The sequence below is a fragment of the Notolabrus celidotus genome, chromosome 18 (genome assembly GCF_009762535.1).
Source record: "Notolabrus celidotus isolate fNotCel1 chromosome 18, fNotCel1.pri, whole genome shotgun sequence".
Classification (NCBI taxonomy): Eukaryota; Metazoa; Chordata; class Actinopteri; order Labriformes; family Labridae; genus Notolabrus; species Notolabrus celidotus.
The window spans coordinates 10,805,053-10,832,481 of record NC_048289.1 but is presented as its reverse complement, the minus strand read 5'-3'; the positions used below and the strand labels follow the sequence as shown (position 1 = coordinate 10,832,481).

Sequence of the window (27,429 nt, the reverse complement as noted above, 5' to 3'; positions counted from 1 at the left end):
ATCCCGGGTAGCAGCAATCAGTCGGTCGGTCGGTCGGTCGGTGTCCTGTCATCCAGCGGTGGCAGCAGCAGCAGCAGCAGCGTGGGCGGACCGAGTCTTACTACAGTCACACCGACACTGTGAGAGCCGGTGTTTCGAGGGGGAACAGCTCGACTGAGAGAGGTTTTACTCTGGTGATATTTCACATCTGTATAGGACTCGAACACCGCCCTCTTTAACATCTGGAGCGCGCGCTGTACTAAACTACTATTCCTCGTGCCCGTTTGATGGAGAACTTAAGAAGTGGCCGGCGTTAGCAGCATCTCACCGGTGGAGCTGTGGGTGCTGTAGTGGAACCGGACTCTGTTTGAAGGTAAGCGAGGTAACGTTGTGTGTCATACCGAGCATGTCGCTTGTCTCATCGGCTGTCAGTCTCCGCACACCTCGCCGTTTTCCAACGAATGGAGCACCAAGCTGCGCGTACTTTGCTCACATTGCAGGTTATTAGTGACGGCTCTGCAGCACACGGGGGTCTCTGGGTGGGGTCTCCTAAGGCTTAAATGGGGAGACCCAAGGGTGATCATGAGATATAATGCTTGGTGTGTGTACTTACAGGAAGAGTTTTACACATCTGGCGTCCTTTCAGATTAAAATGTCGTGCTCTGGTGAGGCATCTGGACAGGCTGTCATGACAGGAGTCAAACGGTTGTTAGCAGGGTCACAGGTGTGTGTGTGTGTGGGGGGGCTTTATCTCTCTATTTGACACACACATACACACACACACACACACACACACACACACACACACACACACACACACACACACACACACACACACACACAGACTTACATGATGTCTCATGTTTATCCCTATTTAATTGATTTACTTTGAAAGGTCAATGCACAAAAGTCTTTATCATTAATATGGACCTCATAAGGATGATGTATGTCTGTGTCTGTGGGATGAAGCAGCAAAGAGATCAGTAGAATAAGGCATTCATTACTTTGTAAACTGCTATATGATGCCAAATACACCTTAAACATCTGTAGTAAACTCATTCATAGCTGCATGCTCTTACAGTACATGATGCACATGCACCCTTGAAGGTTTGTCATAGTGATTTATGGCTTTGAGAAAACCCCAGGCTTGCCTGCCGTTGAGATGAAAGGAGGGCAGGCTTGGTTGCTGGCCGCGCAGAAATCCCACAGAGACAATTAAACTACTGACCCGTGTCATCAAGGATTTGTTTTGGCTTCCTGTTTGGAAAGAAGGTAGGAAGCAGACTCTGGGGCCAGATGACAGAAGCACAAACACACACACACACACACACACACACACACACACACACACACACACACACACACACACACACACACACACACATGCACACACACCTGGAGCAGCCAGTGACTGTTCCTCATGAGGAAGATTGAATTAGTAGATGGGATCTCAACCTGTGATTGCACTCTCACTGATATACACACCAGTTTAGTGCATAGACTGTATGACACAGTGACGTCGCCTATTGGTTTCTGAAGCAGAGTTTTGCAGCCTACGAGTTGGAGTTGTAATGTGTGAAAAAATGGAAAGACAGCTGCTCTCTTAAAAGGATCTGCAGCAGAGAGCGGAGATGCTGATAGCTTATCTCCGTCACAATCGGATGCAAAACTGGAGCAAACTGCACAGAGCTGCAAAACTTTGCAGGCATGTTTGCACTTGAATATCATTAGTGTAATACTTTGTGATTTAGAGCTTGAGGAGGAGCAGATAGTGGAGGCAAATGAAGCGTGATTCTTGTTGCTCTTAGACCATATTAAAGAATTCAACCCTTGATATTTTAAAATCTTGTAGCTGGTGTATATGATTTACTACCATATCCTTTAAGACGAAGTGACAGTTAGATTTAACTGATGTACTACTACTACTATTCGCCTCGTCATTGTCATCTCTCTCTCTCTCTCTCTCTCTCTCTCTCTCTCTCTCTTATTCTCCTCTATCCCTCTTTCCAACCCCAACTCGGTCGAGGCAGATGGCTGTCTAACATGAGTCTGGTCCTGCTGGAGGCTCCTTCCTTTTAAAAGGATGTTTTTCCTTGCCGCTGTAACTTGCTAAATACTGCAAGGTGCAATGCTCATGTTGAATTCAGATGAGATAAGAGAGTCCTGTCAGTAAGATGGGACTGGATCTTATCCTGTCTTGGTGTTGGATCTTTGTTAATATTTTAATATAGAGTATGGTCTAGACCTGCTATGTTTGTAAAAGCATCTTGAGATAATTGTTGTTGTGATTTGGCGCTATACAAATAAAGATAAAGATTGATGAAAGTAGTGTAGTTTTATATGATATTTTGTGCTTATTAAGCATGGTTTTTATTTCAGAGTCAAAACTGTAAATTCTACTCCACCTCATGTATCTAATAGACTCAGTTACCGCCTGGATTATCATTTTTATGTAAATCCTGCTCAGTAAAAACCATGTGTCTTAATCTTTGAGGATTAAAAATGAAGTCCTTCATGAGAAAATGATCCTACTTTTTAAAGGCATAATGATGAGATGACTTCACCTGCAGCGCACTGATCACATATGTGACAGTAAGCTTTTGGTTGAAATAGAAACTGAAAGAGGGATGGTGTGGGCTCTCTGTAACACAAAAACCCACAGTACTCTGATCTCTGTGTGCTTTTTGCCATTATATAGACTCCATGCATATTGAACACAGTGAGACATGGTGGATTAGATGAAGTTTTGTGGTAGAAGTAATGGGGCCATTTCATTTCAGTGCAGAGGAAGAACTCAAGTGATGAAAATGAGGGTTTTATGAATAACATGAATAACACACTGCATTTGTTAAAATGTCTGCATTACACAACAAGAAAAAAGATAGTGCAGCATCCTTTTCTTCCAATCTTTTGACATTACTGCAGTTTTTTTTCACAGTACAGGATGAAATGATTCTTTTACCGCCTGGATCTGAACTTTAAACTTATTTATTGATTATGTTCTGAGCTGTAAACCCCAAAAAGCAGAACCTCTTATGAAAAATATGTCCCGACTTTGACACTCAAAATCACAACCTTGCACCGGTCACAAAGGCCAGACACACTATCTCTCTCTCACACACTCAGAGCTCTGAGCAGGAAGCTGACAGCATCCGGGATGATGTTTTCTCTGGTGTGAACCGCCACTGTATACGTGTGAATATTGAGGGTGTGTGTTTGTGTGTGTGTGTGCACAGTGGCATGTCGCAGGTGTGTTTTCTTTTTCTTCTTTGTCTTTCCTCTGGCACACTGAACGTGCTGTCTGCTGCATGTTTGAACAGGTTTGATAGCAAAGACGCAGCAGTGACAGTATCAGGTTTATTTCTGGGTCGTGCTCTCAGAAATGAAACGTTGCTTCCTGTTTATACGAGTCAAGAGTCCTCCGCTGGGTGCACTACAGAGGGAAACTGGTTTGGTTTTGCAGATCCCCTCCAGCATTTTCACAATGCATTTTTCATGGCAGCTTGCCCCATGAGAAGATCTTCTCCAGTGCCTACAAGCTGCACTGTTTATGCATGTTATGTTTTATGCTGGTTCTTGTCATTGCACATGTAGTTCTTTCATCCTGACTGTGCATGTCAAGACATCTGGGAAGAAATTTGACTGAAGAAAAGGAGCTTTGGGAGCACTGTGGCTTTAACTACCAGCTTCTGCTAGGAGACACTCTGCATCTTCCTTAACTTTGTACTGCTCTTTGGACATAACTCATATCTGAGGTATTGGCAGCATTTTAGTCAGAGATGTAAAATGTAAAGAAAGTTCTTGGTGTGTGTGTTTATGTCAGATATTAGATAACACATAATGAATGATAGTCTGAAACCTGAATAAATTCCGTCCTTTGTCTCTATAGGCAATCATCACATTCCAACAAATACATGAACTAGAGCTGGGCGATACTGAAAAAAAAAATTGTCATGATACAATTTTTCATATCAGTAGATTTATCTCGATAAATATCAAACCATTATTTCATTTAAATTTAAAGGCAGACTTTTGGTTGTGCGTGAAAGCTGTAGAAACCAGACAGTTTGTTAGCTTGTAGCTGGGATTTAGTATTCTATCCATCATTTTTGAAGATGCTAACAGGATGCAGGTCTGTTGTTGTTGTTGTTGTTGTTGTTGTTGTTTTTGCAACTTTGTATTTATTTTGTATTTCTATCAAACAATACATAATATCGAAAGCAGGTCATTTGTGTATGATGAGATTTTAGTGAAGTTTGTGGATTCTTATTTTTCTTAGATTGCATAATTTGATTAAAATTTACAACAAAGATATATCAAATAGTATACTGTGTAACAATGTTTCCATTTTCAGTGATTGGGGCGTGTAATAACAGGTTTAAATATATAAAATTTTTATTGAACATTTGTTATATTTATATTGAGAAAAATTAAGGCTGATTTATACTTCTGCGTCTCCCCTACGCAGCAGGGGCTGACGCGGAGTCTATTTTTGCAGGATCTAGTCCTCTGATGGAGGCTCTAACAGTAATAGTACAGTAATAGTACAGACAACACTGACTGAGAGAACACTTTACCGTGTCTACCTTGCCCTGCAGGTGTAGACACTAAAAGTAAACACTACAGGACACTCCACCCATTCATCGTCTGTTTGCGTTACAGCTGACTTAACCAGCATCAGGATAAGGTACTGCTGATAGTAAGAATAAATCAACTCAAAATCCGCCTGCTATAATGAAGCGTCTGCCTGGCGCTTCATGCTGGTATTTCTGTGACGCAGCAGCATGGTGTGCATGTTTACATTTTGCAGTCATGTAGATTCCACAAACAGGCTCAGGAAGTTTTCTCTGGACCTGAATCTCACAGTGCTCCCCCTCAATGACTAGCTACAGTCTATGCCAAACACTCAACACAATAATCTCCTCTGAGTGGTGCAACTGCCCGTACAATATTTTTTTGGGATCTGAACATATTTTTCTGGGGATAAATTAATTGACTTTTAATTGATAACATTTTAATAATTACTACATTTAAATGTTCTTCATTGTATTGTTTGCACTATCCACTTTGCTGCTGTAACACTGTAAATGTCCCCATTGTTGGACGAATAAAGGATTATCCTATCTTATCTTATTTTATGCTTTCTTCTACTTCAGTTATCTAAGGTGGTTAGCAAACAGTTTTCGAATACCCTACAGTCACAGTCTGCTAGGAGTACCACATTACAACTAGGCACAGATAAAAACAGTGAAAAAAGTTATTCCTAAATTTAGATATTAGCATGACCCCTTTAATGACCATTCAAATATTGGAAAACCATGGCCCATCCTAAATCCTAATGACCTTTAGCCTTTCTCTTGACTTCACCTTGTTGGAATTATTGTTACTAGGGGTGTGCCGATACATCGATTGTTAGATTCATAGCAATGCGACGTGACGATTCAATTACGATTCATAAATGTTCAAAAACGATTATTTTTCATATTAACTAAATGACAGGAACACCATCCGCTGCTCACCGAACGAAAGTCGCGCATGCCGGATACCTGAAGGAACGGACCAGATGAAAATGGCGGCAGCTTTGGCTACAGTTACTGAGTGTGAGATTCACTCATTAGGCTCAAAAGCTAGCGTTTGGAACAATTTGGTTTTTATGAACATGAAAATGGAAAGAGCATTGACAAAACCTACTCCAAACGTAAGCAGACCTGCCAACACTGCTGATGTAGGCGGGAGTCTACTGCTTTTTAACTTATTCTCCTGCTATACTCTCGAGTTGTTATTTCTCCCGACAATCTCCCTATTTCACTTTGATATCAATCAAATGAGTGTCCCACAACTTCTTTTTCAAGAAGTCCTCTACTTGAGCCTTATATTACAACCTCAAAAAACATCCACCCCTCAGCTCCTTGTAGATGGTTTGATCCAAAAGACGCTGCATGAGATGGTTTCTGACAGCGGGTAAACACAGAGCCACAGACACCGAGGTAGATCTGTGACACAGGTGGAGTGTCTTTTAGACAAATTGTTCTGAGTTCAACAAACTTCTGCACTGTTGAAAGATTTTATCCATCCCTCATTAAAGTGATTTAGCCCTGTTCTTGCTAGCTAATTTAATTTGTGACGTGCAATAACGCAGCATCCTCTTTAAAGTTCATCAGGAGAGTTTAGAGCTGTGTGAATCTGATGACAGAGTGCTGACAGTGTCACTATCACAATATCACAGGTGAAGTTATTAAATCACTAAACTCTACCTGATAACCTCAGGTGGAGAAGCAGAGGAAATCTCTTCCTTCTTTAAATAAAGAGCAGAAAGCAGCAGAGGCTGAGGATGCAGAGGTTACTGTAGGTCAGATGACATTTAGCTGTAGGTCATAAATATGATTTAAAGGACCCAGATAAATGACTTTAAAAAGCACATAGAGATGTAGATTCATGTTACAGAGACTCCTTCATTCAAAGTATTTTGAAATAATACTATAATGGTATTAACATCAAAATATGGTGTCAACGTAAACCCCTCTACCTGGAATATGTGTGTTACTCCTCACTGCAGTGGCTCACTCTACTCTCACTCTTCAACATGTTTATGATTGTTTATGTTTATTTTGTCATATTTGTAAGACATGGATTCTTTTAATGTTGTATGTTTTCATTGCTATATTTTACTGCAAACCTTGAAATTAAGAGAAATTAAAAGTATTCGAACTTATATGTTTATTAAATGCTGATTTGTTAAAATAAAAGATAATGGAGGTAAATTTGTTTGGTTACTTTAATAAATGGATACTGACAAATATATTTTTTTTAGTATGAAGTAGCCACAAAGTAAGGGAAAAAAAGAAATCCTGAATGGGGAAAAAAAGATGCATCGCAAATCGTTATAATCGTTGAATATTATGAAATGTAGCACCCTGGATCGCAATCGAATCAAATCGTGAGGTGCCTTAGATGGCACACCCCTAATTGTTACTCATAAGAATCCTGGATAGCTAAAGGTTGGCATATTTCGAAATCTAAGGACATCATTGCACAGCCATAAACTTTGGCCTTATCGTGATCAGCAGTGCAAATGTCTAGAAATGTGTTTGTTCCAAAGACCTGCAAACCTTATAACATTGTAGTGAGCTTTTTCTCGTTGAATAAACATTGACTATCATTAATAAAACAAATTAAAATGGTTCAAAAGTGGACATTTTTTCACCAACTATTTGTAGATGTAGAGTAACATCTCAAGATTTCTGACACATTTGCACATGGCGTTTTTTTTCCCACGTCTTGTTTATTTTGTGAATATTTTACAGTGTTCGACGGTCGTTGAAACCAAAGAGGAAATGAAGAGAGAGCATGTTGGGTAAATAAAGCTTAGAAATAGGAAAAAGATATTAGTTTCTAACAGCGGTCCCAGCTGTCACAGAAACCGCAGGTGATGGTAGGAGTAAGAGAAGTGGTTGTACTGTTTGTTTTACCTCCTATGCCCTAGTGGGCCAAATGATCAAGATTGGAGCTGATCCCCAAGCAATCTGCGCAGAGATTTCTCTAATTCTCTCTTTCTTTCTCTCTCTCTCTCTCTCTCTCTCTCTCTCTCTCTCTCTCTCTCTCATTCTCTCATCATGTCTCTGTCAGTTTTTTTTTCACTGACGCTGTGTCCCGCATGCTCCTGTTATCCTCATTTTCCCACACACCATTGAACTGAGTCAAAACCACAAAGATCTTATCAGTGTGGCAGACATGATAACAGATGGTGCAATGAAAAAAATGAAACAAGCGATGTGATATTAAGAAAACAGGAAAACCAAATATAAGATCACATTATTTATTGTCTTTGCTTAGTAGTAGTGTTTCATTCTTGTTTACACAAATACATATTTGCAGTGCTAATCCTCTTTTAACACCCAGGATTGTTTGAGTCTTACCTTGTAGTAAGATGTTGGTAGATTGGTTTTATAGTTGTATTTTTCTTTCCCAGCCAAGGGATGTTTTCTGTGAAATATGAAGGCTGCAGGGATTGCGGGTCCATAATTAAAAAAGTACCACTCCCAGATTGTGTAGGGTTAAAGTGAAGGATCAGTGACTGTACAGTGTGAGAGTAAACAGACGGGTCATTGGGAGGTCATGAATGGATTATTGAATCAAGAGTATATGGTGGATGAGTGATGGGTTGATGCAGTTTCTTAGAAACGTCAGACTGGTAGGTTTTTATCTGCTGGGTTGAGCTGCGTAAACATTTTTTATGACTGTTTGAGGAACATGAAAGAAAAAGGAAGAGTCTTTGAAAAGTGAACTCACACCAGGGGGGCTGCTTCTGCATGTGCCAGCTGATACTGAAGGGATTTCATTAAACCCATTAAATGATGTAACAACTGTTAGCTGGGCTACACGCTGAAGACCCTTTAACAACGGAGCCCAAAGCAGGTCATTTATACTCACCAGTCAGATACACGATTCGCAAAAGGATTGTGTCTTTTGCGCCTGCTAAACTTGCGCAAGTAACCTAAAAGATAATTAAATTCACAAAGCACAAACAAAGGGTGAAATGCACAAAAAGATGCACTGCAAAGCAAATAGTGTCACGGTGTGTCAGTGTGTCATTCGTTTAAATAAGCCATTATGACTTCATTTGGGGCATTGAGCGCATCATAAATGTAGAAAGAGTTTACTGCCGTCAGGATGAGAGCGCACAGCCCAGCTCTGTGCAGCAGAGAGTGAAGATGTCGACAGCTTCTTGCAGACACAGTCAGACGCAAAATAGGAGCAAACTGCACAGAGCTGCAGAAGGTGGGCGTTTTTGCACTTGAATATGTTTCGAGAAACGTTCACTGTAATATGTAGCTAGAGGTGGAGCAAATAGTGGAGGCAAATGATGCGCAATTCTTGGTGCTATACAGGGCTGCGATCCATTTTTAGTGATTTCAGGGATTTATTAATTGGTGGTCTTACTTGCTTTAGGAAGTCACATAGAAGCATCACTATTAATTTCAGGCTATTTCATAGCCATTTAAAAACTCTTCACATGAGCTTAGTTGTGATGGATATTGTGTCAGATAAGGCGATCACAGCCATAACTCAATGCAGTGACTTGACCAAAAAACATGACAGACTCCATGGTGGTAGAAGGTAGAGAGCTGCAGCTCTTCAATACAAGTTTTTCTCCTTTGCCTCATCTTTGTACATCATGTTTATTTAACAGATGTGTCTGTGCGTGTGTGTCTTAGTACAGAATACACCTGCAGCACACCTGATGTGTGAGAACATAACAACAAATGACTAGAGTTGGTTTAGAGATAATATCAGTATTTGGAGCCAGCACAGCTGTGTGTTACACAGTTTGTGTAATATGAATATGTAAATACAACACTCTGTTTCAACTCTTTTCTTTTACTTACCGCCCTAACCCGCCCAATCTTGTCTAATCTAGGAAGTTTATCAGGGTAAGGCCTGGTTCGTTAGTGCATGAATGGGAGACTGCTTGGGAATACCAGATGCTGTAAGCTTAGGGCAACTATGGCTCAGTAGTAGATGCGGTCATCTCTTAATTGGAGTGTTGGCAGTGTTCAACATGCTGAACTGAACCCAATATTGCATAACCAGCACTGTCAGTGTGTATGAATGGGTTAAGTTGATACTGATGAGTATGAATTTGGCATGAATGGGTGAATGAAAGGGACATGTAGTTGTAAGCTGTTTCAAGGCAAGAAAAACACTACACAAGTACAGTCCCTTTAACATTTTCACTGCATAAGTATCAAGTGGGATAATTTTTTTTGACACCATGATGATACATTTTGAATTAATCAAAACATGCCATGTGATTTTGGGGAGACAGGTATACAATCTTGAAACTTTTGGGAAACAAAGTTTCAGATTTAGTTTTCAGGTTTTGTTTCCATGGTATTAGTTGACCCTGTTTCAGACCCTGGCCTCTAAGCCTTTCTTGTTTGACATTTGGGATAGACAATCCTTCAAAGACATCCATGATCTTTCTCATGAAGGAATTTTAATCTACCAATTTTGTGGCATATACTGGTCTCCAAACTCCTCCTCAATGTCCACTTGATGACAACGCTGTCCCTCTCCTGAGGGACTCCAGACGTCTCTGTGAAGATCCTGAATAAGTCCTCTCTGTTTCTTTGAAACCACAATTATGACCTCCATTTTTCCCTCTAAACGTTCCTTTCAGAGTCAATCCACTCTCCCCCTGCTAGCTCACTCTAATGTGGCATCTGTAGGCAATTACCATTACGTTTTCATACAAGGCCGGCCAACAGAGGAAGCTGTTGTATTGGAGCCCTCAGCGTGTGTTTGCTGGCTGTGTGGCGGGATGGCAGGAAAGAGGGATGGCAGGAGGGGATAGATGGCTCCTGAGGAGGTCTATTCATGTCTCCAAGAGAAGCCTTACTTGAGTAGACACTTATTGTGGCAGTGACCTTCCTGTCACCATACAGCTAACACAAAGCAGCTTCACAGGAGGGTCAGCTGAGTTGCTCTCTTTGTTTCATATCCTGCCTGTCAGCGCCTCACTCTGTCCCTCCAGTCATGTCTAATGCAACATACAAAGTATTTGATTATATTTAACATAATACAGTTCTACAAGCCAGATTTATACATGAGGTTTCGTGATTCAGTTGATAATTACACTCACACTAATCAGAGGATGTCCTGTCTCATTCAACAAAAGCACAAAGTCAACCTGTGCAGTTCAAACTTAAATCCATTGTGCATTATGTGAGGCATGTACCACTCAGCACCTTCAGAAGATGATGGGCGATGATTGTTGAAAATTACAAAAAAATATGTTCAATGTTGATAATTGATGTGCAAGAATTATGACTCTTAAAAGAAAGACACTGAATAAAATGAATGGTTGCCCCTTTGACCCCGAGTCAAAGCCGTGGCCTACTTCTTCAAATCTGCTTAGGCTGAAAGCCATCGAGTCATAATTTTTACAACTTCACACAGGCAGAACCATCATTATTGTTCAGATCAAGTCATTCCCGCACATAGCTGATGTTACAGCCCCAGATAGACCCAAAAGCATGCCATGCAAGCAGCACACCCACATACATAATGATGGCCTTTTTTGTTGCCTGTCAAAACACACTTGGTTCTTTATTTTACCAGCCTCTGTAGCAGGTAGGTTTCACTTAACAGGTACAAAATCACTCAACATTTGATGGGTATGAGGGTTTAATATCTAACCTTGGTCAGAATACCAAAAGTGATCCAAGGAAGAAAAACCTATGAACTGGCAAAGAGGTTGTGGGTTTTCCTTTCTCAGTAAAAAAGAAATACTGTAATTTATTTTTTTATTTTTTTATAAATTTGATTTAATGTAATGTATAATAGAACAGAATACCTATTTATTTGGCCAATATATTTAATATCAATTCATCTAAAGTGATAGTGCCCCCTTATATATAGATGCATCCTGGTTGTGGACTGTTCTCAAGATTGGATCAACTTGCCCTTTATCTCTGACAATGGATATGTTGGGGGGGAAAGACAACACAAGACAACTCCCCATACACACACACCTCACCCCTAAAACTATTTAGAACAAGTCTAAAGGGTGTTTTGAGGACACTGTCACAGGATGGTTCCAGTCTGAGTGACAATTCCCGTGTACAAAGATTAGATGGGAATGGACAGAAAAGCCATTATCAATGTGGCTCACACATCCCTCTGGACCAACAGAGCTGGCAGACACTCACTGAGGCTCTGCTGCTGCTGTGCTAACTGTCCTAAACCCCATTCAAAGAAACTGGAGGTGTCTTTTTGTTTAGAGATTTTGGTTTTTAACTTTGTGTTTATTCCCACCACTAAAAAAACCCAGTTGTAGTTTAGTTAGAATTCTGTCTTTATCACCCAGGAAAACTTTAATCCTCCATTAATCTAATGATCATTTGTAATTTGTCTTTTAATAATTGTGACAAGAGAGCAAAAGCACCCATTTCCAATTTTCCATACACATACGGATACAGATATTGACGTCTCAGTACCCTCCAAGTACAAACCTGTCTTAATGTAAAGACATATCTCTTGTGCCACTTTGTGCACCGTTAATTTGAAACACCTGGCAAAGCCTCTTCAGTGGATTGAAAACTGTTAGGACCTTTGACCTCAATTACTTTACAGCATAAAAGGTCCCAAAGTGCTGAGAGAGAGAAAAAAAATGTTGTGCTAAAGCAAACCAGGCAGTTTCTCCTTTTTGAGACATTCATCCATGTCTCCTAAATTTTTATTCAAGGGAACATCGAGTTAAAATAAAGAGGCAGTGGAATGGAAAAGGGAGATAATTAGTTCAAAGATTGTAAAGTGAAATTAAAAGAGTGTACAGGCATGAACTCTTGACTCTTTTACATGGCTGCCATTGGTGAACATGAATGCTGTGTAAGCCAAGGCAGTAGTAAAAGAAGTAGTAGTAGAAGTAAAAAAGAACAATAAATGTGACAATATAAATATGTATACATGAAATAATGAAGTGAATCCAGCTGTTATCTGAGCGTATCATAGCTGACATTCAGCGAGAGGTAGGGTACACCCTGAATAGACAGTCAAGGACAGACGATCATTAATATGCCCACTCACTCCATTGGGCAGCTGTTATTTCAGACTGGGGAAGGAAGCATGAAGGAGAGCATGCAAACTCGACACAAAAAGACCCGAGCCAGCAGACTAGAAACTGAAACCATCTTGAATGGCTAACCACTGCAAAACTACTACAATATTGGAGGTGCTTGACTCAGCAAAGTTCAGAAGCAAATAATATCTTTAAAATGGATGTTTCAAAGCGATGTAATTGTCCTTGAGACTAAACTTCAAATTCTGACAAAACGACTGGTGTAAGGTAAGAAAATACTCAGAAAACAATCAAAATTGGGCTGAATTTATTGAACTTTACTGAACATGGGAACACAAAATGTATGGGTGAAATTTGTTGTCAAATTAGTTTACCAAGTATGACTAAAGCTAGTAACAGAAACAGACCACTTACAACTATATCCCTATTGTCAAGAAGCCATCATCTGTGCTAGTCCTCATTCAGGTAGAGCCTTGCAGCAGTACGGCAGTAGCTATTAAGCATCCCCGGCCAATGGCAGGTGGCTGTATATGACAATATACTATAAATCACTTGTTTAACTGATGAGTAATGCTGGTGCCAAATGGCAAGGATGATGACAATTTATAGTCGACTAAACGCACACATCCCTAATCCCAAATAATATCATTGATCCATATCATGAGGGTTGAATACACGTAGTTTCTGGGACAGTTGACCCTGTTTTCATTGGATATGTTTGTTAATTTCTTGCAGCAACATTTCAGGTGCTGCATTTTATGTTTTGATGCCAGTTTCTAGCTCTCTGTTTCTTTCACTTCACATCATTCTGCAGTCTGTTACCTGTCTTGCCTCATAAGAGACTCTGCTTGATCCTCTAAAGTCCTGAACAGGGCTCCGGAGCTGAGAAAACATCAAGCTCTCCCTTGTGGCATCTTTGGCAGTTCAATGTGCCATAAGGTGTTGGCAATGCCCACTTTTTCTTTTGGTAGTTTTTCCATGAGGTCTCATTACTGAATGTTATTGATGCTGCCATTGATTTCTTGCTGTTGCTGTTTAACCTGACATCTAGTCAGTCTAATAATATGAAGGGTCTTACCAGGGCTTGTTTACACACTTAAGTAGTTCTGTAAGAATACTGTCGAACCATATCATCAGGTAATATGATGTTTTCAGAGGCAGACCTGAACATTTAAAGCTGCTTTAATCCATATGATTAAGTAGGGATGTAACTGCATCGTCAGCATAATATTGCAAGATTTACCAAAGTGTCTTGATACCGTTGAGGACGGTGGGAAACGATAGGTCTGCCAGACTGCAGGCAGTATAGTCGGGGACTTTAAGTCATGTTAGAAGCACCTTACAGTGATGCTGCTGGGTTTTAAATGTAACGGGACCCATGGTTGGTTCAGAAAACAAGTGTCACATTTGCATGACATTCAAAATCTAATTCAAAATTGCTTATCACGCGATATGTTGCACCTACATGATCTGCAGTTTTTGGCACTTGAACATCAATTGCCACTGAGTGTAAAGCTTGTTTTTACTTCTTCCATGGGTTTAAAAAGTCAGTTACATCAAATTTAAGGACACAGCAAAGCTCTGACGTATTTAAAAATCTGTCTGACCATCATCACTCATCAGGGTTATCATACACTGAAGGATTTCACTAAAACTCTGTGACTCAGAAAGGTGAACTTATGCAGAAGTTTGACATTTATTCTCACCTCATGCATAAAAATCAGAATGAACAAGCACAAACATCAAAGCATGAACACACTCATGCACATTCAGTTTTGCCTTTCTAACCCTGCAGCAAGCCCACACAGTAAAATATGCAAATGACTGTCACGTGTTGTCTGGACATGCTCAAGAAAAACAACTGTGTCTTATTTTCATCTTCATCTTTTCCCCATCCCTTAATTGTGATATTTTTTTTTCTGCTTTGCTGCAAAGCATTTCCGTTTGTTTCTTTGCTCTTTGACTTGGCGCAGGATGTTTTCTTCCAGTTCGTTGCTCTTCACTCCTTTGCTTCTTTCATCTTCTCCCAACATGACATAGAGTCCCTGTTTCTGCTTTTTTCAAGTCTCTCCATCTGCTGGTGTACTTTTCTCCTCTCTCTGCCTTCAAACAAACCAGCCGATAGCTGAAGGCAAATACCCGTGCAGAACATTTCAAACCACAATGAACGCTTAGAGAACCTTTTAATATGTGTTTTAACAAATCACTCGTGTTCATGTTGAGCGCTTGATGTTTGAGAATGTCTATATAGGTGCCAGCAAACGGGATATCCAGCCGTGCAAAGATCACACCACTTTAGTTCATTCATTGCAGACTGCTTCGTCAGTAATATATAGAAGAGGAGTGCAGCTGGGCAAGGTTTGAATTATAGAAGTGGCTTATACCAATCCTTTTATCATCTCTTTATGACTTTCATGGGTGATACAAGACTTAAAATTTATGCAAAATCAGGACTATTGGCAGTTTCATTGTAGGCTTTAGCTATTGCCCTGGTTCAGTTAAACCTTTCCGGCTCAAACTGATGAGTTGTGGGGTAGAGAGATGATTGAGGTTAAAGGCAGACAAAGCCTATAGGCCTGACCTGTGATCAGCTCTGACTGTCTGCTCACATTTTTATCTCTTAGGTTAAGCTTTTTAATGCTGCTCTCTTATTTACTCAAGCTAAAGGACGTTCTATACCAGGCAAGAGGAACATATTTCAGCTTATTGCTCCTGCGCTTGTTATTTTTCTCTGTATGTGATGGGAGATCACAAACCACCACCCACTGTGTCAGAATGTGTAGGCTGTTAAAAAGTTAATGAAAGCAACTTTCATCGGTTGTTTTTGCTTGAATAAAACTGTATCACTGAAATTATAAAGTAGAACAATTTATAAATCTGGTACATTACACAGCCCTAAAGAAATCATTATGACTTGACATGTTGGTTATTACCTTGGCTAATCATTTTTTTCTATTATGGGTCAGAAATGTGTCAAATGTTCTCTCAAGGGCCAAAACCCAAATATGAATGATTATCTACTTATAATGTTAAATGAGAGGCAATAAATGTCCCATCAACTGGAATGATTCAACTTTAGGCACACATATATACATATGATAAAATGCTAATCAAAGAGCTGCATGGGACATGGGATGGATTTGTGATGCAGGGTTCTTCAGAGGTTTGTCCTGCCCACTCTTGAGCCACGCAGTGAGACAGGTCTCACGCAGGTTGCAGCACATGAAGGATCAGCGATGCACTGCAGGGTTTATGTGTGTTTGTCGATCGATGTGCTTTAGTATGAGAGCAAAGAACCTAGCAACCACAATTTTCGCAATATCTGAACATTGCATGATTATGCATGATAATAACTGATAATTGCATAATTGATACTTGCTCTCAAAGTAAGACTTGATGTCAACATTAAATACTGCAGACATTATGTGGCAAAGAAGGCCCTTTTCCTTGTTATTTTTTAGCTCATGCATATATTAGGATTTGATATCTAAGCGTTTGATACATAGTTACTTCAAACACACAATTCTGCTGATTAAAAGAACAGACTGTATCCCAATGTGAGTCTTAAATGGTTCACCATGTAGGATAGGGATGAGCACTGCCTTTCTGCTACAACTGATTCAAAGTTTTTTTTAATTCCTCATGATGGCAGAAGGTAAAAGGATTGAAAGCAGCTGGAAAGACAACTTTTAAAGTGCTCTTCCTCTTCAGTAAAGGGAGTAAAAAAATAAAACAAGCTTCACCAGGATGTTAGGAAGGAGTTACAAGGCTTCAGAGGGTTTTTTGTGACAGGAGGTAAGAGAGGTTTTGGAGAAATATGAGCAGTGAGCTAGATTCTTGCTTATTTGAAGCAACACACATCGACCTGACCACAGTGTGTTTCAGTTTTTCTTTTTTATACCGAGGTTTCACATCTGAAAGAAGGATACTTATTCATAAAACACAACATAAACAGTAGCTTTAAGTAGCTTTTCCCTGATTGTGTTGTGTTGTGTTCAAGAGGTTGATACTTGCATTTGCAATCATGCACACTGATGGGAATTGAGACGTCGCAGTTAGACTGAAAAAGTGTTGGATGGCTATGGTACGCTCTTCTAAAATTAAATCAGTTGCAGCAACAGAAAGTGTATGAACAACTACCTGCTGAATAATTACAATCCTGAACCAACATAATGCAATTGGACTATTTAATTGGAATTTGAGTAAAATATATATTTAGTTGAACTCTTTACAGCAAAACATTTTAATTAATTATTGGTTCCAATAATAGGTACAATTCATACTGGTGAAAATGACATTTGCACTAGTAATTATTACATTTAAGAAATGTCCTTTATGACGAGTCAAAATGTTTTTATAGATATCATAAAAGGAATATCTGATAGTCCTACAAATGATTGTAGATATCAGCAGTGAGGCTGTTTACACCTGATATCAACATCTGTGAACAGCCTTCACTACAGGTGTAAACCTCAATGAGTCCTAAGGATGGATTGAGATTTCATCACTTAGGCCACATGAAGGGAAGTTGGCAGTGTGTCCAGGGCCCCATTAAGGACTTCCCACTCTCTTTGTATCCACGGCAATGATCACATGGAGTAACAGACTGTTTGCTTCTCATAGATGAGTTTGGCGAGCAGATTGTGTGATGCACCATCTTGTGTGGCTTCTGTTACTGCAGAGGAAACTCAGTGTCTGCTGCTGCCTGCTGACTGAGACAGCAGCATAGAAAGTATGATTAAAGACATTAGGCAGCCTATGCTGAAGGTACCTTGATCAAGCTATCTTAACATTTTACGCAATGGGCATTGGTTATAAGAGATATTCTCATGCCATTCCAAGTATGCGAACACATACTGAATGCATTAAAGTGGAATGAACATGAAAATATCGACAGTGTCTATGTTTATTTAATGAGGGAGGATTCATTTAAATTTGATTACATGACAATCCTCTACTGATAAAGAAAGAGGGCGAGATAGCGTGAGTCAGAGGCTTTATCAGAGCAGCGGTAAGGATGATTTATAGAGGAGATGATCAGATATATAGTGGATCTGTCTGTGTGTTCATGTTCTGCCCACTTTATTACATTATTTTATACATGATGTACGTCACTATAATCAAGTCTGTTGAGACCTGTGAGCAGTTTGTGATTGTAGTAATCCAGCATGGTGCGGATATATAGTCTGTGTGTTAATCTATGTGTGTTTATTTCTATACAGAGCAGGAAGGTGACATCCAATCACAAGGGGTCACTAATGACGTATTTGGAGACACATAATGAAAAAAAAAAAAAAATGCTATCTTTGAATGATAAGGATGTTTGCACCAGTTCATTTTCCACATGTTCAAACTTAATTGTAGATATTGCTACGTTAGTCTCATGTAGGAAAAATTAAATATTGATGTATAAATGTATAGATGAAACAATCTTTAAACAGGAATAACTTGTTTAAAATGCAACTTCTACATGTGAAAATATATTTGGTACATATCAAATTGCTCTTAGATCGGAACTAAACTCATTAAATGACCAGTCATCCAAATAGCAGTTTTGTCTGGCCCAAATTAATTTTCCACATTTGCTGATAAATATTCAAAACATGTTGAAATAGTTTTGTAGATGTCTTAAAATAGGGTTTAAACTAGTCAAAATTAAATCTTCAATGATTGAATATTAAATGGGTTTGCCACAGTCTAAGACAATCATCACAGTGATTAAATGTGGGTCTATGACAATGATTAAACTCCTAAAAATAGGAACAGTCAGTGTTTTGTTTTTAACAAGCAGTGAAAAGTAATTTGTTTCTTCATAGTTTGCCCCGGCGATAAGCTTCAATCTTGCCCTTTTACTTCCCCCGAATCCCATCCTAACTTTCCCAGTACAAGTGCAGGTAAACAGAATTAAACTTCCATGCTGTGTGATTGAATTGTGTTTTTCTTTGCAGATGATGTTTGAATGATTGCAGGAACAGTCTATGATATTATGTAACAGATAATAAAGCAGAGTCATAAAAGCTGCAGAAGTCAAAAAGTCAAGGAATTTCAATAAAGAGATAAATGTTCCATTTTTTGGATTTCATTCCTGATTTATTGTATTTCTCTCTGTGGTGAAGATTTTCAGAGATCCTGTTGTGACAGATGTTTAATCACTTATCACCGTAGTTGTATCGGTAGCAGCAGATTACACACACAACAACACACACTCAATACGGCAGGGCTCTGCAAACAGAAAGGCAATGACCCACGGTGCTATGACGGTAACATCTGGCAAGGATGACAGCCCAGAGCATACATGCTCATATGGGTGGGAGTGGGGGTGGGGGATTGAAAGCACCCAGCATAGCTCACTCTTAATCTATGTGACCTACTCATGCTTTGTTACATCAGAACAGGAAGAGGAAAAGTGTAGATGTACAGTTTTTAGATTATTTACATGTAAAAAAAAAGAGAATGACTTCAGATAGTGTTGCTGGCCTGGCTCTGTCCAAATGTGGCTAAACTCACTGCAGGGGAATTAATCCCAGTGTCCTCAGTTAAACTAAATAATAAGTACAGATCATCACAAAATTACACCCATCATCCTCCAAACACTGTCATAAAATCAAACATTAAGTAAAATTTGCATCACAGAAACAACAAGCTTGTCAAACAACACATGCAACACAAAGCATTATGGGAAATGAGGAATGATCGGTCATTGTTACAATGTCAAGCTTAGGGATGTTCTGACGAAAACATTTTCCTAGTAGGTTAAACAAAATTTGAATTCTAACTCACCGTCTAGTTTGCTAAGTGTGGCTAAGGCATACATGGACGAAGTGCCTATCAATGGTGGTCACCATGCTGACTCAGCCTAACTTTTGAATGACATTACAAGAGGCAAAGAGGTGGAGTTAAGGCAGGCCTTTAGCCTCCTGCTAACAGCAACAGTGTGTAAGCCTGTCAGTCAAATCAGCCATGCCCCTAATTATGCAAAACTTGTAACCTTAATATCTTCAAAACTTTTGAGTTAGAAGAAAATCCATCCCCCATACAGTGTGAAGGGATACAGAAATTAGCTATTCAGACCAGAATCCCTTTTCTGAACCAGGCTGTAAACACGTTTATTTTTGCTTTTAAAAAAAGCCTATTTTGGTACATGTGTGGCTTTCTGTGCTTCTGGATTCAGCCTCAAGTGGACACGTAAGAAACTGCAGTTTTAAGCACTTCTCCATTGGCTTCTTATGGCAAGACCCATGGAGACCCAAAGGCTAACATTGGCTGATGTAGCACCGCCAGCCTTTGGTTCTGCTTGAAGGTTAGTTATGAACCCTGTTATGGTCCACAACTGTCTTTTCACTATGCCAATGAGCTCTCTTTTTTTTTCGACTCTGACTCCCCTTACAGGGAGTGGGTGACTGAATGTTTTTTACACAATCTTTGGTAGCCTAGTTGGACTGCACATATATAACATTTTTTAAAGAATTTAAACTGACTGTTGCCATCAGCGTTAACTTTAATGACCTCTGCCTTCATCTGAGGCAGGCAAATTTCTATAGGCTGGAGTCGGTGAGTCCCCATGACTTAGAGTCAGCAATGCAATGTTCAGAAAAGCTTAGACAACCTCAAAGTTTGAAAGGACCCAGAGGTGCTGTTGGGCAGTTTGTAATGCCTATTAGAGCGGAGCAGTGCCTGTTTAATAAAGTTCAAATGCACCTCGTCTGTTGGAGCATTAATCTGCTGCTGAGTCCCAAAACCAATTACCTTTGAAGTTAACTGGTAATTGTCTGGGTTTTTATCACCTTCTTCTTTGTGAGCAAAGGAAAGAGACTCTTCACCTACACAGACAACTTATCCGTCTAATAAAAACGTCACTTTGGACCTAAAATTCTGAAGATTTCTGACATTAAATGGTTTCCATCAAATAGCTTTGGACAAACTTACAATGTAACAAATGTTGTCAACTTTACATGGTACCAAGTATATATTTGTGGCCATGTCACACCAGAATTCAAATGGTATATTTATGGAAAATTTAAGAAGAAAATACAGAATAACGGCACAGTTTATTATTTACTCATTGCAAAATGACCATGTCAGATTCAGGGGGGTCACTTTACACGCTGTTGGAAGCTGACCCAAGAATTTGCCCTTAAAACCAACAGAAAGCCTCCAGTTCTGACTTTGACAGCTTATTGTGTATTTTATTCCATGCAAATGCATCTTTCATAACAGGGGTTCTCAGCTGGTCTAGTTAATGGTTTTACTTACTTTTACATGACAAAATAATGAAGCTGTAAAGCATATTGCGTAAAAAATATAACCCTAAAAAGCTCAGACTTGTCAAAGCTAGCTCTAGCAGAAGATTAAAAGAAAGTGTCAGAAAAAAAGAGGGAAGAAGAAAGGAAGATAGGGGGAGGAAAAGAGGTTTAGAGAATAAAGGAAGTCACACAGGAGATTAGGTTCTTTTTCCCTGCTTTGCATCAGGTTTCATTGAATTTTTAAAGCTGATTGACGTGCAGTCACTGTGAGTTTACAGTGACTGGTCCGCTCAGCCTCAAAGACAAGAATCAGGGAGCAGTGTCGGGACAAGTCTTGACTCAGTGCCAATGGGATTTCTTTGTTATATACTGTCTCGGCATGCCAGGATGTGTCACTTTATTTAAAAAGGATCTAGTAATGTTGTTGCTTTGCAGCACCACGAAAAGCCACATTTTCTGTGAAATATGATGCAACAGCTCTTATTTGATATTTTTGGTGCGATTGAGAGAAAAAGTTATTTCCCCTGCTTTCTTGTCAGCCTGGACTTCTTAGAAATTCAGATCAAAATGACAATTTCTTTCAGTGTAACAAAAACCTTTTGAACTGATTGAGAGCTTTACATGACAATTTTCTAATCTTTGACTGATGAATTACAACCACATGGAATGAATGAATGAACATGGACAAATGTGAAATGATTTCAGTCAACTCAAAACATAATATTCATCATCCACGTTTTTTTGTTTGAGAATTATCACCTTGGTGCCTCAGGCAGCAATTCATTATTGGTTCTGATGTCACCATCGCAGCAATATTACAGTCCAATCAGTGGTCAGTATGACGCTTGCTGGTCTGACAGCAGGGCAATGTCATCTGGCGTACAGTGCAGGGATTACAGCCCCTAATCTGCCTCTCATGAAACCCAACGAGAGGAAAAACAAGAGAGATCATGTTCATGGAATAACAAATGGAAGGCACGGCAGAAGCTGGAAACAAGATGAAAGAAAAGGAGATTGGTTTTGATCCACACGGCGTCTTTTCCTTTGCCGTATGGAGAATTACAAAAGTCTGAGACAGAAGCAAGCTTGCAAGTGAGTCAACAGCTACTATATGAGTTTGTGTGCAGGTATGCATGTGCATATTCATGCTAAAGTAATACCGAGTGTCTGTGCCTCTTTCTACATGCAGCCATATACAAACTGAGTACAACCGCTGCAGAATAAACAAAGGATGTGGCTCTGGATTGTACTGGTGAAGATTTCTATTTGCAGGGGTGTGTTTATCCTCTGTGGCCATAAGAGAGGAGCTCAGGCTTCCACGTGCAACCACAGAGAGACCAAAACACTGACACGGACTGCTGACATGCAAAGAGAATCAAAGTAAACATTGTGTAACTTGACATCAGGGCCAGTATGTGTTTGTATATTAAAATAAACAGTTTATCAACAAATGTGTAACCCAAATATACAAATTGAGAGGGGTAATTGAATTTGATGAGTTGTAGGATATTATTTGAGTCAGAGTTCAGAGTTGACACTGTTTTCTTTATCAAAAGCCATCATTGCATCTATGAAATCATTCTGATGGCATTCTTTAAATCTGACACTAAAATTCTACAGTGATGCTAACACTTGTCCTTTGTACTAAAGCATAGCTCTAAGCTGATGTTGTGCTAATGCCTACCATTATCTCTACAACCACCTTATCTCTACAGCATGCTACCTTATGATTAATAACACTAACACAGCAATCTAAGTACAGCTTAGGCTGATGGCAATATCATTAAATCTGCACATATGGAAAGGGTTCATCCTCTGGGAACCATGGATGCCTGTATTGATTAGTTTTTACAGTAGTTGTTAAGCTGTTTAAAGAAAAAAAACATCAAACATTCAACCCAAATAAGGCACTACAACACAAGTAAAAACACTTCTAACATGAATGGGAACCGTGAATATCAGTCCAAAATTTCAAGGTTATCAGTCAACAGAGATTTTTGGACAAATGAGAATATCATCCAACATGTTAGTGTCAGAGTAAAGTCCAAAGTTTCTCTAAATGATCAATGGTTCGTCCTTTTAGTAGCATGATTTTCTTGTAGCTTGCAGTCCTGGTGAAGACAAGCATCTAGATGTCACTTTTTGACACTAAGCCAATACAGATTTTGGTTTGGCTTGAGTTGAAAATGTTCTACATAAACTTCCTCAAACATAGCTATTTAAAATAATAATTAAGGTTATTTTTAATCATTGAAATACTAATAATCATTTTCTCCAAAGCTACTCCCTATATTTGGGACTTATACCTGTTACATACAGAAGATGATAAAGGGTAGGAAGTTGAAAAGATAACACATTACCCAGTAAAAACACAACATTCACCATTTTGGACTAATATCAAAAGTTAATTTAGAGTCAAATCCATAGCAGGAGACAGAAATACAAACATCCACACCCTTGCTAACCTCAGTGGATCAGTATGTATTAAACTAGCTGTGATGCGTTTGACAGCTTGTTGAACTGTAGGGAAACACAAGCTCAGCTCATGCTCCTGTGGTGCTACTACTCCCATGTATTGCTGAGTAATCACAAGTTCATGTAACACCCACTTTCTTACTGAAAGCCACATGTTCACACCTGTCCTGTAGGCACTGCTGCACAGTTCCCTGAGTAATGTAGGAAACCCCTATCTAAGATCAGACAGTATTCAGAAAAGTGGACATGCATGAATCCCCAGCCGTCAATTAGGCAACTAAACAAAGTGTACATGTGTTATGCACGTCTGTGGTTGTGTAGAATCTCTTTGAGCTCATTAGACTGGGCTTTGGCAAGAAGTTTGGACATCATCTCCAGCACAGAGTATGATTGACGAGGTTATTGTTCAGCTGATGGTTTTGTGGCTGGAGCGTGAGGGAAGAGCCTGTAATTTCACTCACAGTGATGAATCAAGGAATGATTCACAGCTGAGCTCTACAGGATCCCCTCTCTGGTGGTCGCTCATTACGTCTCACCAAAGCCTCATGCAGATGTCCTATTATCCAGTAATAGTCACTTCACTCCTGCTAAGTGACTTCCTCTTGGCTGAGCTACACCCAGCCCAGAGAAACACTAACTTTTTCTCAAATGAGCTGCCGCATAGGGAGACATTTCTTCACATAAATGTCTTTTAAGTGAAGCAGTCTGAGAAAATAAATCTAGGAAAGTCAAGAGTGTGTAAAGATGATGGAGAGAGGCTGACAGGCTTTTAAACTACCTTTTTGGATCCCAAAACATGCCTTTGGGGGTATGCTTTTATTTCTTTTGACTAGCCCCAGACACCTTTCAAGAGAAGGTTTAGAGGTAACTGTTGTACTGAATGCCAAATACACAGTGGTCGACCATTCTACAACAGCCCAAAGATCTTTGTGAAATGGACCACAAAGTTAAAAATGATGCAAATTCATAAACACCTGCAGAAGTCCAAAACAGACGCAATGGTGGAAACGTGCTGCAAATAAAAGAATACAAAAAGACAAAAATAAGTGCATTGTCTTTTTGCAGGTTATACATTACAAATACATTCTTCCATTATTTTACTGTCATTTTCAGAAGTCATTTGGAGTTAGCAGTTTAATGAAAGCAATGGAACTAATCTCAGCAAAATTGGCAACCTAGCCACTGCTAAAAAAATCTGCTAGTTACAGTTGTCATTTAAAACCACAAAGACAGCAGGCATTGGCTAAACAGGTTACGGCTTCTGTGTCTGTCTTAAATCCTATTATTTAAAAAATGTCCATGAGGTCGGCTGGCCTAGTGGTTTAAGCGCACACCATGCAGAGATGCTATAGTCCTTGTCACAGCAGTCACTGGTTTGACTCTTTGCAGCATGTCTTCCCTCACTCGCTACTCCTCACATTTCCTGTTTTCCTTCAGCTGTCCTATCTAAACATGACCTTGAATTTCAAGCCTAAGCTATATTAACATGGTTGTAGTTTCAGTGATGTCACCCATTGATTACTGACAAGGCATTTTGAAACCAAAATATGGTGGCCGTCATATTTTAAATGCTGACCAACCACAGGTAAAGAGGAGTTCAGGTGGGCCTTCAGCCTCCTTTCAAACTGCTACAATGTGCACACCTTCCTGCCCATTGCAATGCAGCTAATTGAGCATATGCACAACTCTCAGCCTTCATATTATCAAAATAGATGAGTTACACATCTGCTTGTACTCCATTTTTTTTAATGTTGCAGCTTGATTTCAAGTAATTAATGAGCCACCATTATCAATGGAAGCAACATTGTGAATCTGTGCTGTCACAGAATAGAAGAAACATTCAGCTGGACTTTGTGTTGGTGATCTAGGAAGCAATGCAAATGAATATACTACAAGTGTTATTGTGGTGAGGTATTCCACATACTTAGCACGTTAAACAATCTAGCTTGGAGCAATGCAGAGGCACAGAGATTCAATAGCAGCAGCTGAAAGGTGCTGAGGCTCAGAGTTCATTCTTCACCTGACCAGCTCAGCATCTTTAAAATGCTGACCTTTGTCAGTGTTGGCAGAGTATAATTCAATACTCTGCTCTCACTGAAGTTCATAGAAATATAGAGATGTGTACTATAATCTCAATCACCAGCGAGAAGCAGGATCTGTGGCCTTTTCATCTCTCAGTCCCTCTCTCTGTTGGACTCTCTTTGTTGGTAGTCTGCAGAGTAACAGCAGGTAATAGCATCCCCTCCTGCTCTCTCTGCTCTGTTGTGTGTGACTACAACAAGGGTGCCTTGCCTGTGAGAATCTTAGCCCCATCTTGTGGTGTTGAAGCAGAGCTGCATGGCCTCTATTTCAAATCAATACTAAACTGCCCAGTTCCCACTCCCAACAAGCTCCAGTGGCGCAATCGGTCAGCGCGCGGTACTTATAAGACAGTAACCTGCAGAGTGATGCCGAGGTTGTGAGTTCGAGCCTCACCTGGAGCAGATGAGTTTTAAGTTCTAAATCACCTTAAATTTCCCAGCTGAGGAATGAGTGAGATTGATTGACCTCAATCAGAGTGGATTAAAATGTATCTAAGTGCTGTTTCATAAACACTTCTATGTGACTCTCACTCAGTGAATCTCCTTAAATACGATGTGATCGTAGACATATTTGTTTTTTAGACACACTTTTACATTTAATTGGCTGGGGTGTATGCAAGATAAATCTTCATTATCATTATGGGGAGACCAACACTGTAATGACAAAAATGCTTTATAATAGTAGGAAGGACGTCACTAAGAACAGCATTGTATTGATTTGCAGCACTCTTTCCTGAAGGGCCACAAGTGAATCCAAACCATGAGAGGAAATGTGCAAAAGTACCTATAGAATAAAAATCCAGAGATCACAAGAGCCAAAATGTTCAAAATCTAGCAAATATATAAGGCTTTTTTAATGGCAGGTTGATGTGTAAGTCTTAAGTTTGAACAGAATGTAGAGCCTGATTATCTTCAAACTACCTCAGGTGAAGTTAAAGGGGAAAACTGGGTTTCAAGAATTAAAAGTGCTATGGTTTTAAGGTATTGGTTTTCTGCTATGCTTCCTAAACTCTTTCATTTTGGTCCTTGCCACAAGTGCTCCAGTGGCGCAATCAGTCAGCGCGCGGTACTTATAAGACGTAACCTGCAGAGTGATGCAGAGGATGTGAGTTTGAGCCTCACCTGGAGCAGCAGAGTTTTAACTTCTGCTGTCAGTCTCTGTACAAAGAAAAAAACTCAATGATGCTGCACAGTCAAGAGGGGAAGTCAATCTAAGGGATTATTCTACTTGAGTAAGAGCAGACAGAAAGCTCTTCACACACGTACATTTGGAATGAAGGTGTAGTAATGACTTTGAGTGCACATTGTTAAATTAAAAATGTCATTAAAGAAAAGTGTTTCAAGGGACACAGCATCCTTCTTGTAATGTCACTCCATTGACTATTGACTACACAGTATATATGTAATTTATTCTAATGATGGTCATGCACATGGCGACACAGAATTACATGATAAGAGTTGATTGGGAGCACATGCTTAAACCGCTAGCCCAACCGCAAAGCTGCCTGTCTTAAGCTTTTGATCAGTGGGAGATATCACAATCCACACACATGGTCTTTAGCGTTGTTTTAACTCAACCTCTGAGTTAAAACTCTGCTGCTCCAGGTGAGGCTCGAACTCACAACCTCAGCATCACTCTGCAGGTCACTGTCTTATAAGTACTGCGCGCTGACCGATTGCGCCACTGGAGCATGTGGATTAAGTAACTACTGCTTGCATACTTTGTTGTGGATGCTATAAATAATGAGCACCTTGTTGCATTTGACACACTTTTTGAAAGTTGAAGATCTGCCTTTTATATGTGGGAAACGTATCATTACCAAGACTGAAATAAAGGTTTGGATGAATAAATATGTGACTGTAAGATTTAGTTCAACTAATGGTCAGTCATCAACAGGCTCCAGTGGCGCAATCGGTTAGCGCGCGGTACTTATAAGACAGTAGCCTGCAGAGTGATGCCGAGGTTGTGAGTTCGAGCCTCACCTGGAGCAGTATTGTGTGACCTGTACATTCACAAAATATTGCTAATATATAATACAGTATCCATCCAACACGTATCTGTTCTGCTTTT

General features: G+C 39.7%; 1 protein-coding gene and 3 non-coding genes across 5 annotated transcripts in view; 3 read left to right on the top strand and 1 right to left on the bottom strand.

Annotated features, from left to right (window-relative positions):
• The window catches only part of rhbdf1b (rhomboid 5 homolog 1b (Drosophila)), a 49,152-nt gene continuing 21,723 nt past the window's right edge, over positions 1 to 27,429 (top strand). Inside the window, exon 1 of one of the 2 annotated variants that reach the window (XM_034708752.1) lies at positions 1 to 352. The gene's annotated coding sequence lies outside the window, so the exon portion shown is untranslated. The remainder of the gene's footprint in view (positions 353 to 27,429) is intronic. The other variant, XM_034708753.1, reaches the window with a different exon arrangement.
• trnai-uau lies at positions 25,667 to 25,760 on the top strand. The gene is made up of 2 exons: positions 25,667 to 25,704; positions 25,725 to 25,760. It is a non-coding gene; the product is annotated as a tRNA-Ile (tRNA).
• On the bottom strand, positions 26,956 to 27,049 carry trnai-uau. Its single transcript has 2 exons — positions 27,012 to 27,049; positions 26,956 to 26,991 (listed from the first exon to the last, which is right to left on the bottom strand). It is a non-coding gene; the product is annotated as a tRNA-Ile (tRNA).
• trnai-uau lies at positions 27,256 to 27,349 on the top strand. Its single transcript has 2 exons — positions 27,256 to 27,293; positions 27,314 to 27,349. It is a non-coding gene; the product is annotated as a tRNA-Ile (tRNA).